The sequence below is a fragment of the Ambystoma mexicanum genome, chromosome 1q (assembly GCF_040938575.1).
Source record: "Ambystoma mexicanum isolate Mex_15411 chromosome 1q, UKY_AmexF1_1, whole genome shotgun sequence".
NCBI classification, from domain to species: Eukaryota; Metazoa; Chordata; class Amphibia; order Caudata; family Ambystomatidae; genus Ambystoma; species Ambystoma mexicanum.
This window is the reverse complement of record NC_090922.1, coordinates 496,928,481-496,946,320: the sequence shown is the minus strand read 5'-3', so window position 1 is coordinate 496,946,320 and position 17,840 is coordinate 496,928,481. Positions and strand designations below refer to the sequence as shown.

General features: G+C 45.8%; 1 protein-coding gene across 1 annotated transcript in view; it reads left to right on the top strand.

Annotated features, from left to right (window-relative positions):
- The window catches only part of LOC138529508 (phospholipase A2 inhibitor and Ly6/PLAUR domain-containing protein-like), a 144,453-nt gene that overhangs the window by 59,817 nt on the left and 66,796 nt on the right, over nucleotides 1–17,840 (top strand). The gene's annotated exons all lie outside the window — the stretch shown is intronic.

Here is a 17,840-nt window from a genome sequence, read left to right as displayed (position 1 = left end):
AGGTTCGCCAAGTTAAAGCCCAGCGACTCAGCTTCACAGAAATTTTTCAAAGGTTACACAAAAACATCAGTTAACCAGCCATGTTCGGCCGGTCACTGGCTAAGCCGCCGATTTTAATAAAGGCTGCTTCTAATATTTTGGCCGTGACTACCGCCCATCGAGACTTCTCGCCAGATATTAAACGGCACCACCACGTGTGCTCCTCGATCAAGACCGAGTCATGCCAAAGCGGAGTCAAAAATGGGGCGCGAATGTCGTTCAGAGCCGGGCAGTTTAGGAGCAGATGGCGGATGTTCTCCACAGAGCCAGGGTCTTCACACAATCTGCATGTAATTGAACTGGCCTGCAATCTTCTTCCTAAGATTTCACGGGTATGGAGCAGATTTAAGCGAGCCCTTAAAAATGTTGAGCGTAGTTTTTTATCTGGAAATTGGAGACAGTACATCATGGGAAGTTTCAATTTATTATAGGTTGGAGGTAGATGGTTTAAGCACTTGGTGGAGGCTGCTTTGTCCACGGTGGAGATCCAGTCCTGCAGTTTTAGTTTTTCACTTACTCTTTGTGGGTTCGTTATCAGGTCATTGAGTGAGCATTGCAGGCCTTCCAGTTTGGTTTTTTGAAGATAGACCCACTTTTGGACCGACTTGGTAGTGGTTGATTCAAGTTCCTGCCCAATTATTTTGAAGATTGGCAGACTGTCTTTAATTAATGTTTTCCTGAATAGGGCCAGTGCAGCCCCACTGACGGTGGCGCTTAGAGACAAAAGGCCCAGCTCTCGTCTGATTGCTTCTATGGGAATAGCGTTCGGCAGACCTAAAAGGGACTTCCATATGTAGGCCTCTAGTTTCCGCCATAGTTGGGGAGGTACGGTGAACATGGCATCCATGCCGTAGGTCAAAGAGGGTACCACTTTACCCTTATAGAAATTGATGGCCGGCATTAGTGAAAATTTGCCAAACTTCCTGTCGAGTGCTCGTAATTGGGAAGTCAATTGTTTTGTTTTGGTCCAGAGGTGTTGCTGCATTTTGATTTCATGTAACGACCCGTCTAGGAGCACACCTAGATATTTAAATTGATGGACCACTTCAATTCTGGTTTCGCAGACTGACCAAGACCTGATGGGTTTCGGCGGGTGGCGTGCAGAGGACAAGATCATAATTTTGGTTTTGGTCTGATTTATTTGTAGATTATTGGTGGTCATATAGATTGCCAAATTGTCCAACTGCCTTTGGAGGCCGATCGGCGTTTGATCAAACAAAATCATATCATCGGCGTATAGGAGGCGGGACAGGGGAAGATTGCCAAACTTCGGGGGGAAGCATCGCACCAACGCTTCTGAATCTTTGAAGTCCCCCAAAAAAGCCACGAAAAGTGCCGGAGCCAGAGGGCAGCCTTGTTTAACACCTCTATGCGCCTGTATATTTCTGGACAGGGCCCCCTGTTTATTTAGACGGACGTTAAGAGAGGTGTTGGTATGCAGGGCTATTATAGGGTGTAGTATCGGCGGAGGACACTTCCAGTTTTCCAGCTTTCTCCATAGTCTAGGTCGGTCCACTTTGTCGAACGCCTGAGAAAGGTCAATAAAAGCCGCATACACCGCAGGGGCTCCCTGCTTTATTTTGGCTTTTAGAATTGAAAGTATGAAGATGTTCAATGCGGTGCTACCGTTTTTCTTGAAGCCTAGTTGGTAGGGATCGCTGCAGGGAGCTGTTTTCTCCCAGCGGTGGAAGTGATCCAAAAGAAGGGTGGCAAATAGTTTTCCCATTATGTCCAATAGGGCAATCGGGCGGTAGTTTTCCGGTACTTCTCTGCTTCCATGTTTGAAGATAGGTATGATGATTGCTTTACACCATGATGATGGGATCTGTCTGGTAGATCTGCAGTGGTCAAACAGAATGCTCATAAAGGCGGCCCATTCCACGTGATGCTTCTTTAGATCTATGTTCGACAGGCCGTCCGGGCCTGGGGCTCTGGATGATTTTAACTTTTGAATGGCTGTACTTATGCCTGATATTAGGGAAAGGTCGATCCAGGGTGCTCCGGTGGTGTCAAAGGACGGGATCATATCCTGGGTTGGGCTGGCGAATAGCTCAGTGAAGAACGTGACCCAAACTTGTTCCGGAACAGAGTTGCTCATATTGTAAGTTGTGGCTCCTTGCGTAGCATTTACCAAGTCCCAGAAATCTGCCGTTTTTTTTGCATTTAGGACTTTCATCATAGATTCTGCGTCCTGTTGGTATAAAACAGCACGACGTGCCCTGATCCATGATTTGTAGGCTTTTTTTCCAGTGCTCCAGCGATCCCATGCCTCTACGGTATTAATGGTCTTTGCACGTCTTCTCAGATTTCTCAAGCTGTTTTTCCTCCTCGCAGTTTCCATGTCATACTGGTGGTTGCAAGGTTTAGGGATAGCTAGGCCCACTGCCGGATGATGACTATACTTTAGGAGCAGGGGAAGGTAGTCCGGCCTGGACGATGGTATGGAAGGTTGATCAATCCCAAATTCGGCCACGTACTGATCGGTGATAGCTCTAATGTTGGCCAGGGTCAGTCGCAAGCGTGATTGTTGGGGATTTGTTTCAATCGATGGTAAATAATAAGTTGAATGCCTTGCTGAAGAGCTCCAAGAAGTGGTGAGCAAGTTGTGGTCGCTGGCGGCCGTTTTAACCACCTTGAAGTCTTGAATTGCAGCACACAGAGCTTGAGACGCAAAAATATAGTCCAATGTGGCTGTCGACCGGCCCCTCTCCCAGGTCGGGAGAGGCGACTGCCCTTCACGGATCCAGGCAACGTTGTGTAGGTTCCGGGATGCCATGAGGGTCATCCATGCTTGTCCTCTGTGCTCTGCTTGTGTTGCCTCGGTTGATTTTTTAGGGACTGTCTTCTGCTGGCTGCACTTCGCATTGAGGTCACCGCATACCAATATGAAGGGAGTGTTCCATTCAATAAGGATCTCATCAATAACCTCTGCCATAGTTTGGCAGAAGAGTTGCGTTGTGGTTCTTTGCGGGTTCCAGTATGTGGTGATCAAAGCGAGTGGTGGAGATGAAGGTTGCTTTGACCGGCGATTTAGAGGTACCGAAGCAGGGTTCCATTCAATTAGGACTGCCAGTACCCCATATGAACTGGCTATGGTCCTAAGCATTTTTAGATTTTGATCTGACCGTACACCAATGAGCAGACCTGCTGAAGGACGGCCTAACAGCCCTTTTGTCGCCGGCGAGATCACAATGTCGTACCCGTCCATAGAGGGTGTATCCTGGAGCCAAGTTTCTTGCAAACAGAAGATGTCAAAGTGGCCCAGGTCAAAGGTATTGGGGTCAGTCAGATGCGCGTGACCTCTGGTGTTCCAGGAGGCCAGTGACAAAAGTTTATCACTTAGTTGGGCGTCGGCTTCTTTGGGTAATTGCTATCTGAGACGGTGGGATGATAGGGCCCCTTTTATCCAGTCCCAAGGGCCAGTTTGCGGAGCAGATTTTTTCGGAACTGGCGACGGTGGTAGTTTGGGTAGCCCACCCGATCTGTGAGGTGCATGATCTCTTCGTGGAGATTGATCTCTCCAGCTTAGCTTTCTTTGCGCCATGCGAGGTCGCTGGTATGGGGAATGCCGTAGACGTTGTCTGGCTTGGTCTTGAGTGTCAATAGACCGCTTGGAGAATTGAGATGGCCGTGGAGATGGATCCAGAGAGTCCCCGGCAGGTCTTATGGGGCGTTCAGGTGAATCTTGCCTCGGCTTCCAGGTTCTTGATGGATAGAAAAAGTGTGCCTTCAATGTGTCTCTTCGATCGTTATGCCGTTGGGATGGACTATGGACACCAGGTCTTCCTTTTGTAGAATGTTGGTCTTGTGTATTATTCTTAAGGGCCGGGGTCTTTAGCTCTGACAGTAAGAGGCCATGCGCTTTAAGTTCGTCGCAAGCTCGGGGGCCTATATCTTGAGTTGCAGACGAATAGATGTGCAGGTAGGCTTTAGCTTTATTGTCTCTGTGATAAGGCTCCACCCTTTTGAAATCATCCGAATTTAGTTTGCATAGCGAGGGTGTAGTCGATGCAATTTTTAGCACAGTTTTTCTATTCAGGATGATGTACTTATCTTTGCTGGAAAGTTGCTCTATTTTAAAGAGGCGGGTAGAATTACCCCTTGTGCGGAGGGTGTGTTTATCTGTTGCGCTTCTGGATGTCTGCATCTCCTGCGATGACGACCTGGCTGAGTGAGTTCTCGTCCTGGGTCTATTTTGAGAATCCGTTGAGTATCTTGAAGGAGCTTCATTATGTCGGATCTTCGTCGATTTGTTCAGCTCAGGGGCTTCCCTCCGGCTGGAGTGAGGAGGCGCTCTGGGATTCAAGTTAGTCTCGCAAGGAATAGGGACATTCGCAGGAGCGGAATACCCCTTGCCAGGCAGCGTTGGTGATTGTATACCTGAGGTCGAACAGACTGCTATCGATCTAGGGGACTGGGTGAGGTCCATCACGGAGCCTGAGCGTGTGACATTTTCAGCCGAGCTTCCGGGATCTCTAGGATTGAAAGGCAAGTCCTCTCGTGGGGGGCTATGATCATTTAGATTGTCGGCTAATGGGAGTGGTTGATCGATCCCGGTTAATTTCAGGATTTTCTTTCCTTTCGACAGGGGTTGGATCGAGCCCGGGCAAGTTCCCAAGGCCAGATTTAAAGTAGATGTAGACAGGTTGGATGTTTGGGACACTTTTGCTTTGTGTAGGAACACTGGAGCAATTTCATTTGGATATTTTGACTGAGTCGTCTGTGTAGATTTGTGCTTTGTCAGTGGTGGTAAAGGGCCTTGTGTTGGTGACGAGGCCACAGACCGCTCCACAGCTGAGGGTACTGCCTCTTTTGTTGTGGGCGGGGATTCGTACTTTAAGTCGATAGCTGTTATATAGCCTTCTAAGAAGGTTAACTTCGACTGAATACTTGCTAAAATGGCCGTGTTGTCTTTGGAAACGTCACTTAGCGTTTCATACAGCTTGCAGAACGGGGCCAAAGAGATGGTGATTGCCGACATTATTGTTGTGAGATCTTTTCTGGTGTTAAGTGGGTCTTTCTGAGGTAATGAAGAGAAATCAGTTCTTCCGCTTGCTGTCAGGTCCCTTGGGCCTGGAGCCGCCAAGTTCGCTAGTGAGTGCCTGCGCCTGGTATTGCACTCTCCAGAGTCAGACGTGCTAAAGGACCTCAGATTTAGGTCCCTTGTTTGAGGTAACTGAGTCCGGGCATCTTGGTGCCTGGCAGCAGGCAACGTAGTCGTCAGATGGTTCTCTGACCAGGGTTGAGGCGACATTTCTCTTTGTGGCCCGCCTTTGGGGTGTAGCAAGTCAAAGATTTCTGAAAGGGGCTGGTATGAGGCCCTTTTGTTGCTTAATGGGCTGAACGTTGTAGTGACCGCCGGCCTTGGAAGCGATAGTGATGGAACCTTCGCCTGACCAAGGTCTGATGGACTTGGAGCTGGGACCTGCCGTCTTGGCGTGGCTAGCGGTGGTGCAATCAGTTGAACAGCTTCGGATGCGGTTGAGGTCGAGATGTCCAGATGGACGAGTCCTAATTCAGATCGCGGGGAGGAGTTTGCTAGTGGACCAAGGGGCGATTTAGTTGAAGCCGGGATTTGCCCGGGAAACGAGCTCTGGGAATTGACGAGAGTAGAGATTTTCCTAGATTTAGATGCCTGAGGCGTCTCATCCAGGACTTCAAGAATTTCCGCATCCGAAAGTTCTGAGTCATTAGACAGTTTCCTTTTGCCTTGCGTCTGAAAGAAATTCAGCAGAGCATTTGACAAAAGTGGAATAGGTAAAGTGGCTTGTGTGTGGGTCTTCTTCTTCTGGCCTTGTTGCAAAACAGCCTTTTTCGGCTGTCTGGAGACGGCTATAGGTTTAACAGTAAACAGTGAATCTATGGACTTGGATGCCGAGTTGTCTTTTTTTTTGAAAATCGGTCTTTTTTTCTTTTGGTGAGTTGTCAATTTACGGCTGCTCTTGTCTGAGGTTACAGAACAGGGGTCAGAGTCTGCCTCACTAAGCTCCTCCAGAGGGGGATTCGAGGAAATTGGAAGATTATGCAAGTCTGGGGGTAGGATGACGGACGGCCTTGAGTCCCCGGTGTCGGGGATGTTGCCGGGAGGGGCTGGCGGCACACCCATCCCTGGTGGTGTAAGAGCGTCCGGTGCGGGGTGCTGGCCTGTCTTGGCAGAGGCCATTGGGTTCTCTGGATGCCCTTCACCGCCGCGGTAGGAAAAGCCCCGGCTACCCGGCACAGCAGGGTGAATCAGGGCCGTAGTGGTCTGGGCTTCCGGGGTAACATGTGAAATGAGAAGCGGGGCCTGGGCGGAAAGGTTGGTGATCAGGTGGAGTGACCGCTGAGCAACTTGTGGCTGTTGAGACAGGTCGGAGACACTTGAATTTTCTTGGAAGTTGGTTGCCGGAGGAGCAGGCGGATTTAGAGAAAGTTGAGTGTCGCGTATCGCTTCACTTGCAGCTGGGCCCACCCCCAGACCCCCTGACAGGGGCCCTCCGGTCCCCGCACAGGGGTGGTCACTCGCCGAGGCGGTACGAGGGTGGGCCATGAAGGGTTCAGTGTCCAAAGACTGCCGCTGGCCCAGTCGGCCACCAAGTGCTCTGTCTTTAGGGGCCTGTAGAGACAGAGAGGTCCGTGGTTCCATGGGCGGGCAGAAAGGAGATAGTACAGATACATTGCTTAGGCCCACCAGATGGAGGGGTGGGTTCAGACCGTGGTCGTTATCTCTATCAGTCAGAGAGGGTTCTTTGGTGGACCCAGGGTGAGCGTGATCCAGGTTTGTGTCAGGTTGACCCAGGTTTTCTCGAGAAAGCGGGTTGCTGGCCGCTAACACTCTCGCCGGGTGCAGAAACGGGACGGAGCCTGCGGCGCTGCTGGGCACCGACAGAGGCGCCGTCATTAGAGTTTTCTTTGTGCGGCTCCTTAGGAGGCGCTGGTCCAGATCTTCCTCCATCGCAGGTAGGGCAGGGGAAAGAGGAGAGATAGAGGGGGGGGAAAGAGGGGGACGGGAGGGAAGAGGGGGGAGAGAAACGGCAGTGGGGAAGGGCAGAAAAGGGAAGGGAGGAGGCGGGGAGGAAAAGGCTTGCAGGGAATGGGAAAGGGATAAGGACAGAGAGAAAGCAAGGGACGGGACAAAGGACAAGAAAGGAAGGGAAGAGGGAGAGAAGAAAATGAGTGGTGGGGATGGGGGGGGGGGAAGGAACCAAGTCAGTAGCTTTCCGCCAATAATAAGCCGACGGTAGTGGGAAATCCTCTAGGTCCTTGTAGCACTTCAGTCCCTCAGACCGCGAGTCCTTGGTGGAGCCGTCAGCCCCCAGCCCTCAGCTCCCGGAGCGGACTGGGGCAGACTGGAACTCAGCTCGGAACTCCGCGCGGCCATGGGCTTTTTGAAGGTCGGTTGGGCTTTTTTTTTTTTCTTAAAGGTGAAACGCAATGAAACGCAGTGAAAATGGAGCACTGCTGCAGAAACACGTCCTCTCACCACAGAGTTCTGGGGCAGACTGGAACTCACCTCGAAACGATTAATTAAAAAATAAGTTAACAGGTATGAGACAATATATTTATATTTTAGTCATCTGAACACTTTCCACATAAGGAATACAAAGATTGATTTAAATAAAATGTAAGTCACACTGCGTAATCTCAGTTAGACATCATACATGACAACACATTGTGAAGAACATGTCATGCCTTCAGGATAATTTTAATGATAGGGCAGATAGACAGATGTTAACACAAACAACATCAGAACACTAGGAAATTGAGGGCAGGAGGGCTAACGCAAAACATCACACAAAAGACACTGAAGCGGACATAACGCTGATCATGTACACATGGCCAGTTCTAAGATACTGTTTTAACCCCTTGGGCTGATTCGCAAACATACATCTGCTGGGACTGATATCTTTCTGCATGACCAACTCACGAGCCCAGAATGTGTGAAGAGGTTGGTCTACCACAGACCAAATGGATATGCTTTGACCTGCGGCAGGGCTGCACCTGTTTCCCCTACACCAGGCCACAGATAGGAACAAGACTCAGAGGAGTGCTAAACTGCACAAAACAATGTTTCCATGAGCATTCCTAATGTATTTTTTTAACATTTACACCCCCTGAACGGGGATCAGTCAAAAATGTGTATTCGAGTGTCAGACTGTGCCCGTCACATGAACATATATGTGGCCAGGTTAAGGGTCCATTGCACAAACAGCCAAACCCCTCACTCACCTCACAAGTCCCTCAAGATAACCAAACACTTACATTAAATAAACACTACATACCTTAGAAGCAAGTTGAATTAAGTCTATGATCACGTTCTCATTACTCAGCTTGCTGATAGAATTTACAAAGGAAATTAGCTTCATCCAGGCTGGTGGTACAATAAGGAAATTACAAAGTGAGAAGGGACACAAATCCTGTGGGTGTTGTTTGCATATTTACCCATTGAATGCATGCACATGGCCATGCAAATCCCTATGACCGTTTCTGCCCACAGCCACAGCCTGCCCGCACAAAACATATCCTGCTGGCATCTCTTTGAGCTAGCTCCTTCAAGCAGCAACATCAAACGTTGGCCTGTCAGTATTATTTCAAAGCCGTCTTCTGAGAGTTAATGGTTTATTTGCAGCTCTAAATGAACTACTGGTATCATAAAATGTCCAAGCCAAGTGTTTCTTGATCCTTTTAATTAATATATGTTCCTTGCATTGAAAACCTACTAAAAATAATCATTGACAATCCGTTTTGCCTTGTGTACAGTTATTAGATAGTCTTTGCCAGGGACTGCCTTCATATGCGTAGGTAATCACACCATCTTCAAGCTGTTGCCACTTTGTGGCTGGTTAGTACTTTTATTGCAGTGCCTGGCATATGCATATCCCATGCCTACACAAAAAGCAAAAGTATTGTCTTTGCCAATGCATGTGTTGTGTATAACTGTTGGCAAAGTGCAAGCAACCTTGCATCACATTATTATTGAAATAAATATCACCAGATTGATTGCCACATAGAATTTACAGGGTTCTTTTTTTAAGAAAAGGCCAGTTTTGTCTATCATTGCATTACTCATAATCCAAAAGGAAGAAAACCTTCAATGTAAATGTTCTATTGCATTGTTATGATTATGGTAAGCTTGGGTCGTTCCCCTTGACACAGAATTGGAAAATGTTTACATTCCTCAGTAATAGGTTTCAAAAGTTTTATTCAGAGAGGATGGGCCTCACCTCATTACGATTTTGGCAGTAGCCATGCCGTTATTGGTGGCATGGCTGCCGCCAAAATCGGGTCCGGGTCCAGGTTCCCAGAATGGGAATTACCAGGCCATTCCGAGTTCGGAGGGCCTGATAATTCCTCCTTCCAGGAACCCGGGCCCGGACCTCCCCATTCCCATTCAGCCCCCATAGGGCTGAATGGGAATGGGGAGGGAGCTAACAACGGGCCGATTACGACCTGCCCGTTGTTAGCTCCCTCTTCCCCTCGTGGGAACGCTCTGCACGTCTGGTAAAACCAGACGTGCAGAGCGGGTCCCGTGAGGGGACCTCGTAATATGGCGGAATGGTGTTAACAGGTCCGCATCCTTTTGCAGCACCCGTTAACCCATTCCACCACTCTTGTAATGTGGCCCGATATATATTTTTTAAGTAAGCATACAGGTAGCAAACTGCATATACCCATCAGATAGATAAGCAATTACTTCTTTATTGTATCAATTGTGCTCTAAAGATGTAATTTTAACCTCTGAAATTAATTTAATTACAGCAAAATATGATCCATTATTGTTCAAGGACAGAAACATTGACCGCTCATTCATAATGAGCAACATGCCCTGTCATTTATTATGGAGGAAATAAAAAATAGAGTAGCATCCTTAAAGATTGGCTACTCCAGTCCCCTGTACATCTACTACACTGATATCGATCAACAATTAAAAAAATACATGTTTATGTTTGATGCATTCTCTTACCTGAACCTTAACATCACAAAGTTGGATTTCAGTCAAATTATTCCTAATTGCTCATCATTAAAAAATAATTTAAAAAAAACATCTTAGTACAAATATATTGTGTCCAAGTCTGTCAAAGAAATTGCATACCACCTCAATGTATGCATTCCATCATTATAATACAAAACATATAATGCTCAACGCGTTTCGGATAATCTTCCCTTCATGAGGACCGATATTTTTCTTATTAGTCTTGATCTGTTGGATAATACAATAAATCATTTGGTTAGATATTTGTGATATTATGTTAATATCGCTAGAGAGTGATCAACACAAAATATTTTATTTTAACCAGAGACTCGAACACTTAATATGTAGAGTATCATCTCAATGTCTCTTATAAGTTACAAATGCATGATACATTCTTTGGGACCAACTTGTATGGTTTATCTGCAGTGTTATCTTCCACGCAACCGGCTCTAGGGCTATTGGTCAGGTAAAAGAAATATGGGCAAGTTTTAATACACAAAGTCAAACTAAAAAAGGGATTAGATAACTATTTAGTTACCCTGTTTGATGTTAAAGTCAAAGGATATTATGCCTTTTGATGTGGTCATATGATCACCTTCATGTTGATTTATCTTCAACGCACCTGAAATTAAATACAATGGAATATCAAGGTGATTCAAAGTAAAAGTTAATGGGCCTCATTACACGGTAGGCGGTAAGGGTTTACCGGTACCGGTATTTTTTCGGTACCGGTATACCCTTACCGCCTTACTACGAGGTCCCTTTGCGGGTTGGACAATTTAACGCCTGCTTTTTGCAGGTGTTAAAAACCAACCCGCAAAGGGACAAGGGAGCTAATTACGGTACCGCAATTAGCGGTGCCGTAATTAGCACCTTCCCCATTCCCATTATGCCCTATGGGGCAAACATGGGAATGGGGAAGGGCAATGGGGGAAGGGGAAATTACCGCCCCGCCAACCTTGGAATAGGGCAGCAATTCCCCTTTCCACCAAGGCGGTGCCGGTATTTTACCGGCAAGGACCAAGGTGCTAATAGGACCTTGGTCCACCGCCGTCCGTGTAATGAGGCCCAATGTCTTCAATACCCATGTTAGATCATATCAATCCATTACTGTTAAAACTTCCCTAAAACATAATTGATGACCACATGATGTTTACTGGCAACCCGCTAAACCAAGTAATGTTAAAAAGATGGTTTCTTTATAAACAAACATGATCACGTATGTCACCTTGAGCTTGATGATGTCATTGCGTTCAGGTGTATAACGTGAAATTCAATGTGGAACACATTTCAGGTACCTAAATTTTAACGTGTTATTAGAAAAAAATGAACCATGGTGATATAATTAAATCTCGTTTGATTGGACTGTAGTGTGTGTAAATATATTCTGGAGATCAATTTGATATCTGCAATAACACTGGAGTGGTATGGCAAGAGAGAAATAGTTTCAAAGTATAAAGATATTTTGTTTGAATAAAACTTATTTCAGAGCGATTGAAATGATATTCACATTTACAATTATTATGTTGATATAACTCACAGTACAAGACCTGTAAAAATCATATATTGCAATACTTTCTAACTGCTTAAGACTCGTTTAGGCATTATATCATTATAATTATGACTATGTCAACAAAGTCAACTAGAAAAGCATTATGATCAAGTATACTGTAATATTTTATGACTTTCACTCATTCACAGAAAGCGAACTTGTATATATTAAAAGAAATTGCTTAACAGAGAAACAGAAAGAAATCTCATTAACTTGTTTACACTATGGTGTACAGAATGTTCAATCATAGGATATCATGTAAACCACACTTAATCAGATCAAGGAACCTAAGTAAAGTTCTTTGTTCATTCCTAATGGGTACATAGAATCTAAATGATGGATACAATAAAGTTCACGTTGAGATAATCTCTTTGGCATGCTTCCTCCTCTTGGGAGCTTAAGTACTACTTCCAACTTTCAATTGGGAGACATTGTGCCTTTTTTTCTCTAAAATAATGAGCAACTGTTGTTTTGAGATTATTTGTATGGATGCTAGATTTGTGCTATGTCCATCTACCTTTTACCTTCCTGCTTGTTTGGGCCACATAATATTGACCACATGGGCAGCACAGACCATAGATCACATTTCGACTATCGCAAGTCACAAAGTCACACACTTCTATTTTACGCCCTGTGTGGGGATGTCTTATATGGTCTCCCTTAATTACATTGTGGTAATTATTACAATGCAAACATTGATTTGTTGCACATTTACAGTGACTTAATTCTTTTTGATTTGGACTAGGTTTTCTCTCCATTCTGACTAAATGGTCACGGAAATTGAATCCTCTTTTGTATGCCATTTTAGTTAGGTCTGGAGCAAGTTCTTTGAGTTGTGAATCTAGGTGAATTAATTTCCAATTTTTTCGAATGATCCCATTTATATGATGACTCTGATTTGAGAATTTTTGTAAATGTGTAAGCGGAATCGATTCTGCTTTAGGTTTCTTCTTAAATAATTCCTTTGTATCCTGAATGGATACTTAAGAAAGTGCTTTAATCAGTTCTCTTCTGAATAATCTCTGAAAAGTAAACGTTCATGCATGATTTTACATTCACAATCAAATATTAGAGGATCAGATCTGATACTGCTCAAGTCTTAAGAATTGACTGTATGGTAAACTTTCAAAGCTACGGTATTGCAACGTATTATTTAAAACTGTAGGTTTTCTGTAAATTGTTGAACTGATTGTACTGTGTGATGACTTCATCTAATTTTGAAGGATATGTGAGGTTGGAGTCCCAATTTCTAAAGTGAATTATATTCTCTGATGAACGCCATTGAGACATTTTACAAAGAGAAGCAGTTCTATTTCCGTACCTGTCCATATTCAAAATATTTCATCAATACAATGTTTCCATAATAGCAATTTAGCAGACCAAATATGTTCATTCAAGATATATGTTGTCTCTAGATGATGCATGAAGATATTAGCATAGAATGGGATCATGAGTGACCCCATAGAAGTACCAAAGATTTGTCATCAAATCTAAAATAGTTATTATACAAGATAATCTTAGTAAATCACTGAAAAAAACAGATATTTGTTGTTACAGAGGTTTCCTATTACTCCTGTATTTTATGGCTAACCAAATTACAGAAATATTCTACTCAACCTCAATTTAGACTGATAGTAGCAGTGTGTATCATTGCTCCTCCTCCCTTGCATCTTAGGAGCAAGTGGAAGCTTGACTGCCATTGAGGTGCCGTCACGTTCTCTGCCGGGCACCGATTAGCGGTCTAATCCTTTCTATCATGGCCGCTGCCACCGGCATATATCATTCTACTGCCGGCGCTCATCGCGTTGCAACCTGTGTCTTTTTGTGGCAGACACTGTGAGTTTTTTCCCTCTGAGCTGTGCGCTCTGCTTTGCCTTCTTGTATGCAATCCCTTGATCTCTTGGACATTGTGTGGAGACCTTTCTCTAGCTTCTGCTGTGCACTCTGTAAAGAGATTGCTTTGGCTTCCCTTACACTTATATCGTGTGCTGAGAGCAACTTGCTTTCCTCATTGTTGCCAGCCTGCCTCTCCCTTTGCCCAGAGGTTCTCCTCCTGGTCTCCCTCCTCCTGATTAGCCACTGCTACAGGATATCATTGTTATTTTGCAATATTCTCTGGAGGCCTCTCCTCTTTGTGATTGGACCGTGGAAGCCTATTTACCAACGACAATCATCGCTTCATCTCACAGGTTTTATTTTTAGCCTTTCTGTCTTTTTCCCCTTAACCAGCTGTTCCAGGGAGAGATCATGTGTCTTGACATCTGTGGGTCTAGCATAGTGACTTCCCTCCGTGGCAGACCATATCTCCACAAGGAGAGAAGAACCTCCAAGAAGAAGCAGAACCAAAGGACATCCCAGCAAGCCCCTCCATCTCCTTCATCGATCGAAGACTCAGGTGAGGAGAAGGAAGTGAGGAAGGAAGGAAGGGAGTTTTGACAGTTTGCAATGCGTGCAGACTAACATGGCCACTGCCGAACAGGTTCAAGAATTGCTTGCTGCCGTGCATGGATTTACATTGGATGTAAACTTGGGCACTGCTAGGGAAGTCCATGCCAAGGACTTGCCTGCATCGAACTGGCCTCAGGCAAGTGTGATGGGTGCCCCAAAAGATTGAAGGAATTTTTTAGTTTATTTTACTTTTAGATCCGCTACTTTTGTGTCTGATCACTCCTCTGTGGGGCTTATGATCTCCAATATGACTTGTAACGTGCTAGCCTGGGCCAACCCTCTAGTTACCACAGCCAACCCTGTTTTACAGGATTACAGAGCTTTCCTTGCCTTGTTAAAACAGACCTTCAAGGATCCATAGCTCACCTATACCATCTGCAAAACTTGTTGGGCATTCGACAAGGTTCGACCGACTTATTGACTTGTGTCTCTACCTTCAAAGTGCTGCAGCTGAAGCAGGATGGCCGAAATCGGCACAGTATACCATCTTTAGACAGGGCTTTTGTGAAGACATTAAGGATGAACTGGCTTGGTACAATAGACCAACTACCTTGTCTGATCTAATCTCCTTAGCCCTACAGATCGACTATCGTTTGATGGGGAGAAGGTCCAAAAGAAGGAGGTTTAGAACACTTCAAACCCCCTTTTGGTACCACTCTTCCATCTTCAACACCTGATACCTCCTCCAGGGAAGAACCTATGCTGATAGGCTCAGCTAGAGGGCCACTTTCTCAAGCAGAAAGAAGGCACAGATGAGAAAAGGGTCTATGTATGTACTGTGGATTACATACCCATCTGTAACGCTCACCTGATTCCCACGGAGGCGCTGGTCTTGGCAGGAAGGTGTCTGTGACTCAAAAAGTGATGCGCAGGACTCGATTGGCTTCTGGGGTCGAACCTTCGCACTGTGTGTCGAACACGTAGGGTGAGGTTTCTGCAGGTGAAAGAATATGGGGGTTAATGGTCTGGGTTGTTTAATGTCCCTCTTCCTCTCTCTCCCTAGCTTCTCCGTAGAGCCCCCAGGTCAACGTGCTCACCTTAGATAGGTGAATGCTGGGCTCTCCATCTGTGTCTGGTGCAGGGTGCTGTTGCCAGTTCCTTCACTGGTGAAACATAGGCCTCTTGGACTCAGAGGATCGTTACCGTCGTTAACTGCACGAGCGGTGAGTTTCCAGACACCTTTTTAGTCTTTATAGTCTTTAGGTGCGAGGCACGTTAACATTGAACAGGACTTCGTATAATGCTTTTCCCCCTTTTGTCTTGCAGGACTCTTGAGATGGAAGATGGAGTGAAGCGCCTGGAAATGCGTGAGTAAATGCAAGTGCTCTAACTGTCTTTTCCCTTGCAGCTTAGTTCGTGCTGAAGAGACGCCGGAGTATTTGCAGGCATTCTATTGCGACGAGCGCGATGGGCGTAAGTAAATACCTGCCTAATGTGTCTTCTTTTGTCTTTCAGAAGTTGGGTTGCAGCGCCGGAGTCCGTGGAATGCCCGTAAGTAAATACAATGCTTTTGTCTCCGCAGGCGGCGATGCAGCGTGAAGAAATCCGGAATTCACGGAGTGCCGGTAAGTAATGACAATGCTTTTGTCTTCACAGGCGGAGGTGCAGCGTGAGGAAATGGCCGCAGCCGATGGATCAGGTGAGTAAGCACTGCGAGTTAAGACTGCCTTGCTAATATGCTGTTTCTTGTCTTTGCAGGTGCTGCTGTTGACTGGATACAGGAATGGTGAGTATGATTCTTGCAGATTCAGGATCGAAAGAAGAAAGGCTGGAACAGACTCGGTGAGCGTTCTGCTGCAGATGCAGAATAACGCGAAGCACGTTTCGTCTATCGGGTGTGGTTTAAATAGCCTTGGAGTGATCAGGCGTCTTCCTCCACGGCCCCGCCTAGGTAAGAAAAGAGTTCCAGTACCAGAAGATTTCCAGTGCTGAATCCAGGGAGTGGAGCTTGCCCCACCCAGGTAAGAAAGTAGTTCCTGTTCACAGAGGACTTCTAAGTGGCTGGTAAGTAAGCAGCATGGTCTGCTACAGGTAAGTCCACCCAAGCATCTGCACACATATTATGAGCCCGGCGCTTCCAGTGCCGGGACCGATGGTTCTGATGAGCCTGGTGCCACCGGCGCCAGGACAAGGTCCAAAAGGTCCCAGTGGGGACCGGCTGGTGCCTAGAATTAGGGTTAGGGCCTGCTTCCAAGGACGTTGGGCTGGTCCTGGCTCCTTGGAAGCAGTGATCATGACAGTTCCCACAAGGCGGTCAGGAAATGACAAACACCGGGCCTAGAAGGGACCAGGCACCGGGGTCAAGAGTCAAGTCTGTCTCCTTTTTCCTCTACCTTCACTGTTCAAACTGATAACTGACTCATGGCGGTCAAGACCTGCCTAAAGGTGCGATCACAGAATTTTGAATCATTGGCCGTGGTGGACAGAGGTGCCGCAGGCAAGTTCATGGACATAGTGTGGGCTAGGAAGGAAGAAATTCCCATGCAGCAGCAACAGGAAAACCAAGCTGTTGAAGGAGTCAAAAGACAACCCCTCAGCTCTGGATTAATTACCCACAACGCTCCCAAACACATCATGACCATTGGGGCCCATAAAGAGATTTTATATTTCAACATAATACGAGCCGCACAATTCCCTATCATTTTGGGTATCCCACAGCTCACACTACATAATCCCAGTATCGACTGGACAAAGAACATCTTACAACTTTTTTCCAATATTTGTCTCGAGCTGTCTGCAGAATGTGCAGGAGGTATTGGTTCTGGCGGACCGACCTTCCAGTCCACGATTCCTGGTGTATATTGCATACCCCCTCAATACCAGGAGTTATCTGATGTCTTTCAGGATAAGATACCAGGAGACTTACCTCCCAATAGATCTGAAGATTGTTCCATAAACCTCCTACCAGACGCATTGGTTCCTTTCGGCCGCATGTACTCCCTTTCTATTCTCGAAAAGAAGACTCTTAGAGAATATCTGGATTCTAATCTGCTTAATGGTTTAATAAGACCTTCTAAGACACCGGCAGGAGCCTCTTTGTTCTTTATATCCAAGAAGGACCCGACTGAACTAAGGCCATCCATAGACTATCGAGGCCTCAATAAGGTCACTATCTGAGACAGGTACCCCATGCCACTCATAAAGGACATCATGGAAGCATTTTCCAGGGAGGAGTTGTTTTCTCAAAGCTGGATCTCCATGGAGCCTATCACCTTCTACGAATCAAAGCCAGAGACAAATGGAAAACTGCTTTTTGAGACCCTATGGTCATTTTGAATATCAGGTTATGCCCTTTGGACTGGTGAACACTCCAGCAGTTTTACAACATTTTATGAACTGCCTATTTTCAGATTTATAGTTTTACTTGGTGATAGAGTACCTAGATATACTGGTCTTCTCTACCTCTAGGCAACAACATTAAGCAAAGATTATGGAGGTTCTTCACTGATTGTGAAAGCATCCACTCCTAGTAAAACCTGAGAAATGTATATGTGAAGCCAACACAGTACCTTACTTGGGCTACGTCTTGTCCAATCAAGGTATCTCGATGGACCAACGCAAGGTCTCTGCTCTGCTCAAATGGCACTCTCCCATTTCTGTAAAGGACATCCAGTGATTTGTAGCTCTTGCCAATGTTTAACGCAAGTTCCTCCAGGGATTCTCTAACATCATGCTTCCCATTACGGTCTTACTTAAAAAAGATACTCAGTTCAAATGGGGAGACGCTGCTGAAGCTGCATTTCTGCTACTTAAGAAGAGGTTTTATATGGCTCCCATCCTACTTCAACCTAACCAAACTCTTTGTTTTATCATTGAGGTCAATGCTCCAGCAGCTGCTGTCGGGGCTGT